The following is a 6658-nucleotide window of genomic DNA, read 5'->3' as shown; positions in this document are numbered from 1 at the left end:
GCTAGCAGAGTGCTAAACTGGAAGTCAGCCTCTGCCAGCCGAAGTTATCCATTCGGGCGCACACGGCCGCACTTAGCTGCCGTAAGTCTCCAGTGCGCATGCTCTGTGGGCCCCATGCAAAATAGAGTTTTTGGTTGAATGAGGCTCTACATCAGTGCTTAAACCACATTCTTGAAAAGGTCTGCGCTGCGAATTTGTACATATCCAAAAACCTGCTGATATCCAAGTCCTTAAAAATGGCGGCTTTTCTATATGCATTTCTACCCACGCCTTGCTAACTGTTGGCGAGTTGGTTTATGTACCATGTATCCATGACAATGCACAGAGCTGACCATAAACAAACAACAGTTTGAAAAACTGCTGCAAGAAAAACATAGTTGAGACACATTCCGAATTGGCTGTGTACATGTCCAAACAATGCTCCTACATCACGAATAATACCGGCATACCCCACGGCTTCATCAGAAAATGCTAAATTCAGAAAACATCCGAATATTTAAATGGGATATATGCTCTTAATATGACCCACATCAAATTCAGAATATTGTTATATTCAGAATTATAGGGTAATATTGGTGTGCATGTAACCGTAGTTGCTGTGGTGGTGTTTGTACAGTACTAAACAGTAACTTATACAACATGATTACAGATTCGAAAAACGTAAGTTTAATCATTTTCTGTGCTAAAGAGCATGTTGAGGTCAAAGTGTGTGATTCCTCTGCTGTCCGCGGTCTAAATTTCATATCTGATACTGAAATTCAAGCCAGCTGCTGCTGTTTTCTCACCTTTACACCACAACTATGATGATATATTATGTCCACAAGGAGTGAGCTGCACAATTCAAATTTAATATTTTCATTTATGTTTAATCCACACTTGACTCACATAGCTGAGGGTGAAACAGCTGTTTTCTGTGGCAGATTTCAGCATGCTGATACAGTGTGTGATCCTCTTTCTAAGTTTACTTGGAGCACTTCTACTCAAGGTCAACCTATAATATAGTGTTGAGCAGTGTCGTGCGGATTCTTAACACATGACTTTAATGTACTTGGAAAAGCTTTAAACCAGAAAATGTAAAAAGGATGGAGTTTTCCCTAATGGGGATAATTATAGAAACAGACATATAATTCATGAATATGAAGAAGCTGCATAACGCAAAGACTAGATGGGATCTACTTATCAAATAAGGACAAGCAGTTCAGTCCAGGTAAGCTGGTTTTTATCTTTTAATCGGTACAACTTCAAAAGACATCAACCATTTTAAGTTAAATATAGCAAATGGAATTACTTGTTTATTCGATATGTTTGTGACAGCTGGGACAGTCGCTGCGCTGAGGGTTACTCCAGGCAAAGAATAAAGTGTGTCAAGACTCAACTGCTGACAGCTCTACAGAAGTGAACCTGATTGAGCTTCAACATTAGTTTCTACACACTTTGAGGACAGTGATGAGACAGTCCCGAAGGGAGCTCGCAGTCTACAAGCTTTTTAGACTTGTATATAGTATATTAAAGTAAGAGAAGCATAAATGACAAGTCTTAAAACTTTGGAGGGAGCAGTGTTTAAGAAAAATACTTTGAAGGACAGAAAACTAAGTTAGGATAATAGTATGATGAGTTTACACTTGGTCGTGACACAAAAGTGTCTGACGCACTTACAGTCCAGTAGAGAAACAAGCAATCTGAAGCTCTGATGTGCAATAAACTCTGGGTATAGCTATATAAATCATTTGTGTTGCCTGATGTGGCTTTGTGACCCTGCTTTTGACCTCAGGATAAAGGTCCACTGGGTAGGATTTAAGGGGATGTATTGGTAGGAACAGAATATAATATTCATTACTATGTTTCAGTTAGTTAATAATCAATAATGTTGTGTTTTTATCAACCTAGAATGATCAGTTTATATTTTTATTTTTTTAACCTTTATTTAACCAGGTTGGTCCCACTGTGATTAAGAATCTCTTTGTCAAGGGAGACCTGGCCAAGACAGTCAGCAGTGAGGACACAAAGTTGCAGACAGAGACACAAGGGGAGATCAAAATAAGTTCACAAGCAGTAGAATTTGCATTAAGAGTCAAAAGCGAACTTTCTGGGAGTCGGTTATAAAACCAGGCAGGCTAAAAACATCAACATCCTAAAAAGTGCTTCTAAGTGAATATGTGGAATTACTGAGAAAATATATTTTTTTATGATTTATTTTCCTTTTATTGTCCAGTTATACCTTGGTAAGTTGTGTGAGATTGTTTTGATTATGTAGGAGTCTGCTGTTACCTGATGGTAAAGACGAGAGCAAGCACTGCGGCTGGAGGAAGCATCAGTTTCAGATGAATCTCACAAGGTCCTTTGTATCACATGTACAACAGCTGAATGAGAGGAGAAAAAGAGAAAGAAATGTATAGTGATGTGTCACTGACTTAAGGTGGTATTATTATTATTATTATTATTATTATTATTATTATTATTTTGGAAATAGAACAAACAGAGAATGGAAACATGTATCAAACAGTTGACCACAGTATAACTTTAGGATTGCTGCCTTTAAATCTTGGCCACCCCTTTTAGATCAACAGTGGATTGCAGTGCAAAAAATAAAAAGAAATAGGGTTTTATGTACATTACAATACACTGGGTTAAACAAAACATGAAAGTTTTCACATGACTGTAATCTCTTCAATACTAGGATTATTTTGCCCTCTTCCTTCTACCTGCGGTCAGTTTTTAGGTTTCAGTGTGGCTGTTTGTACCCATCAGCTCGAACCCATGAGGGAATACTTCCAGTATGTAAACAGACATTTCTACGATATGACTGCCCTGCATTGTTATGTACTAGGAACTGTGTTTATGACAAGTCATACTAGTAGTTTTGGTGTAAACATGACAGCAGAAATACTGCAAAATAACAAATAAAATCCCAGAGGAAAGACGCAAAGACAATAAAGAAACAAAGTATGTGAGACGAGTAAGACAAATATTTGATGAGACAACATACAATATCTGGCTATGTGGAAGTGTCTACATGTGTCCTTTTCATCTGTGCAACCCTCAGGAGTATCTTCTGTTTCGTAGTGTTTGTCTTCCCACAGAGGAGTGCGTGTGTGATGTGGTAACACAAATACATGAGCATGCATACAAACACACACAGTGGCATTATGCACCTGCCTGCAGCATGACAGAAGTTTATCAGCAGGAAAATCTAGTGTAAACCAACAACGCAGGTGTTTTGTGTGTGTGAACACATTTCCTGGCTGACATCAGTAGTGCTGTTTTGTAGTTCAACTTTTTGCGTTTGAAGTAGAGAAAAATATTTGATTTAAATCAAAATTAAAATTTTGTTTTATAATAAGTCTTTTGATGTACGGTATAATGTTAGGTGTCAAGTTCATTAACTGTAAATATTTTTATGAAACTAATGTTAATTTCTGAAGGTCAGTATTTATTTTAGCGTTACTAGAATGAAATAGCACACAAATATTGGTTTGAATGTGTTTATAACTGAATCATTTTCTTCCACAGAAAAATCAGTGCTGCCCACAATGATTTTATTCTGTGACTAGAAAAAGTGTATCTCACGCAGTAAAGAAAGAAATGAAAATCAGGCAGATTAATCTGGCAGAAATAATTCTTCAGCCTTTTAAAGCACATGGTGGCCACGTGTTCTGCTCCAGCACCACACTAGCTTTGCCTCCCCCATGTGGATCAGCAGCCTCAGAGTGAACCCACAATGCATGCAGATACACTGTATTGTTGCATTATTATATGTCTGTCTTGTCTGTTATTGGGACTGAAAGGCTCCACTGAAACCGAGGACAATAAGAAAGAGAAAAATAACTTTAAAATAATAAAGAAGAAGCTGAGGCAGAATAAATCACTTTTTTAAATAACTGTGTAAAATGTGATGAAAAAATGGCTTCTACTACAACAGGGATGTCCAAAGTCTGACGCAGGAGCCAACTGTGGCTCGCAGCTTGTCTTGTGGCCCACCATACAATATTGGTTAATCCAGCAAATTCAGTTTGCATTTTTTCCGCTCACCTCATGCATGGAAACACTTGCATGCAGTTTAGTAGACGTGCACCAAGTAGGAACTATGCAGGCGGAGCTAATGTGTTTTCATAAACTGACTTTAAACATGAAAATGAATTTGTTAGCGGTAGACATTTCCTGTTAGGTAGCAACATGGCCACAGCAAAGAAGTGTAAAGTCGACATCAAGGGTCGCTGCTTTGAGTTGAACACCTGAAAGATGAAACAGTTGCATTTGTCTCAATTGTATGTAATTGAAAAGAAAAATAACTCATATGTTGCAAAAAGCAGCTGGCCCCTAGGTATTTTCACATGATCAAATTCGGCCCCCATCCAAAAAAGGATTGACACCCCTGTACTACAAGCAAGACTACAGACGTGCATTGACAAATTATATCATCCCTTTTTCTGCGCTTCAGTGTTGCACATCAATCAAATTAATTCAAACCTTAACATCACTGAAAAAGAAAAAAAAAGTGCGTGTGTGTTTGTGTGTGTCATTATAGAAGCAGGGGAAGTCCTTTCTTTCCTGTATTTTTTTTCTGTGTTCGGGGATGCCAACCTCAGAGGAAACCCCTCCTCCGCCTACCTCCCACGCATCCACCTACACAGTGGAAACTTCTGTCTGAAAAACACACACACAAGCGCGCACAAACACACACACACACACACACACACACACAGTATGTTTGATAACGGAAGCTGTATGTGGAGGCTTTCAGGTGATGTAACGCAACTCCTGGAAGCCATGTTGGAAGTCATGTGAGTTGTTAAAAAAGATGGTGGCATTTAAGGTCGAGTCTGCAGCTCTGTTAATATTGAACTAAACAACCTGTTAGTGCTCCTTCAGGATCTCTGTTGCACCATCCCGCCCCCTCACTCTCCTCTCTCTTTATACCCAGTCCTGTGCACTAGCACAGCATGGGAGTGGTGTGTGGCTCCTTCTAAGTCACTTTGTTTCCCATTTACAGAGCCAGGGCTGCATATAAACACCACATTTTTTCAGTCAACACTAGGACTGGGTGATATAGAGAAAATCAATCCATGACCCAGACTATATTTGTATAGCACTTTGCATACAAGCAAAGCTGTAACACAAAGTGCTCATACAATAAAACCAGAACTCCCCCACACAGTCACACACGCTCACACACGCTCACACACACAAACTAGGAACTAAGGAAACGTTACCATAAGTGAGGAAACACCAGAGGCAGGAAAAACCCATAGATAGAAATATTCAAATAAATAAATATAATAAACAAACATCCAATGTAACATATTACAATATTTTTGACCAAATACCTTAATATTGATATTGTAACAATACTGTGGGGTTGACTATTGATGCCTTTACAAAATATTTACAAGAGAATTTATGAATAATCATCTGTGATATGGATATAAAGGAAAAGTGGGCAACGGCAAATAAAAGAACAGCTACAACAACTGTGATAGTTCATCAGGTCACATCACTTTACTATGATGCATCCTTTCAAACCAGGAAACAACAACACTTACGATACTGATAATACTGATAAATTTGCTTAGGCATAGCACACACAGAGCAGACTATCGAACTGTGAGGTGTCTGCTGAATTTGACAGAAAGTGTAATGATACACTACACAGGTTGCACATTTAAACAGCTGGCCTACCCATTATCTCACCAAGTCAACCGTTTCACTGAACAGACATAGAGATTTTCATATGGGTTTCAAATGGCTGAATCAACTTATTGTATTTTGGATAAACTGTATTCACTAACAACCACTGCTGTATCCATGAACTGTTACTGTAATGTCTGAAAGACATCTGATTTGAACAGTGGATTTGTGCCACGAATCACTACACGTCAGTAGCTGAGTCAGTCTTTCCCACATTTTGAGGAATGTATTTGTGGTTGTTGACCTCTGGGCAGGGTCATCTGCTGGTGCGACACTGTGACGCACACTTCAGCATCAGCAAAGAGTCATTTGATCAAAACTGCAGAATTACAGACTAAAGACAAAACATAACTGCCTTATCAGATTTCTCACTTTCACAAACAACATCCCTGGACACATCTACAGACAAACAACAAGCTTTCTCTACTTTTTCAGCCCAGTCCTAAACTGGTTGACCAGTCCTTTCTCACAGCATGTCATCCACTCAAGTCTAACGTGGTTACAAGATTTTCAAACTGAACTTCTGGTTTAATTTTGATATTAAACTACAGATTTGCCTGCATAATATAAACTCTTTATATTGTTATTGCGCTGTACCTCTTTTTGACAAAAACTATTTTGAAGAACTGAAAGTGTCTTAATTTCTGCTTCACATGCACACTGGTGTGGTGTCTGATTTCTGAATTAATAAAGATTTCATGCAAATTAAACATGACAGCTGTTGATGAAGAACTACATATACTGTGCACAAAATATGAAACTATGGGCATTTGGAAAATGATAACGTACATTCGAACTCGGAGCAAGCAGACAGTATGTGATAGGTACAGACAGACACGTGTCACATTTGAGGATGCAGAGAAAACATGCACGGGTGGTTGCAGCAGCGGAACAATGCAGGGCTCCCCATGTGGGGGCAGATACTCTCAGAACGGGATGTTCTCTTTGGTGAACACACACACACAAACAGTGC

Source organism: Plectropomus leopardus, chromosome 15, assembly GCF_008729295.1.
Source record: "Plectropomus leopardus isolate mb chromosome 15, YSFRI_Pleo_2.0, whole genome shotgun sequence".
Classification (NCBI taxonomy): Eukaryota; Metazoa; Chordata; class Actinopteri; order Perciformes; family Serranidae; genus Plectropomus; species Plectropomus leopardus.
Note: the sequence above shows the minus strand (reverse complement) of the source record.